A 621-nucleotide genomic window follows, 5' to 3' on the forward strand; every position below is an offset into this window, starting at 1 on the left:
CCCACCCCGTACCCCGGCTCCAATCCCGGCTCCGATCCCAGCTCCGATCCCAGCTCCGATCCCGGCTCCGATCCCGGCTGCGATCCCTGCTCCAATCCCTGCTCCGATGCCGGCTCCAATCCCTGCTCCAATCCCAACTCTGATCCCAGCTCCAATCCCAGCTCCAATCCTGACTCCAATCCCAGCTCAGATCCCTGCTCCAATCCCAGCTCCAATCCCAGCTCCCATCCCAGCTCCCATCCCAGCTGGCTCCAATCCCGGCTCCAATCCCAGCTCCAACCCCGGCTCCAACCCCGGCTCCAATCCCAGCTCCAATCCTGACTCCAATCCCAGCTCAGATCCCTGCTCCAATCCCAGCTCCAATCCCAGCTCCGATCCCAGCTCCAATCCTAGCTCCAGTCCCTGCTCCAATCCCAGCTCCAATCCCAGCTCCCATCCCACCTCTGGAATCAGAGGGAATCTCTGTTCCCAACCCCAGGGAGAACACAAAGTGCTGTCAGTGCTCAGAGGAAGCGATTCCAAAGGGTTCCACACATCTGGGAATGATTTTCCTTGTGATTGACACCTTGGGAAGACAAAAACACCTTCTTCTTCCCGAGCCTGGAATCCAACATCCCGAAT

The 621-nt window shown here is 58.9% G+C and overlaps 1 protein-coding gene across 1 annotated transcript in view; it reads left to right on the top strand.

The window, feature by feature from the left end:
* ITGA11 (integrin subunit alpha 11) overlaps window positions 1-621 on the top strand; it is a 47,228-nt gene that overhangs the window by 16,401 nt on the left and 30,206 nt on the right. The window lies entirely within an intron of this gene.

Source organism: Corvus brachyrhynchos, unplaced genomic scaffold (assembly GCF_000691975.1).
Source record: "Corvus brachyrhynchos isolate BGI_N302 unplaced genomic scaffold, ASM69197v1 scaffold200, whole genome shotgun sequence".
In the NCBI taxonomy this organism is placed as follows: domain Eukaryota; kingdom Metazoa; phylum Chordata; class Aves; order Passeriformes; family Corvidae; genus Corvus; species Corvus brachyrhynchos.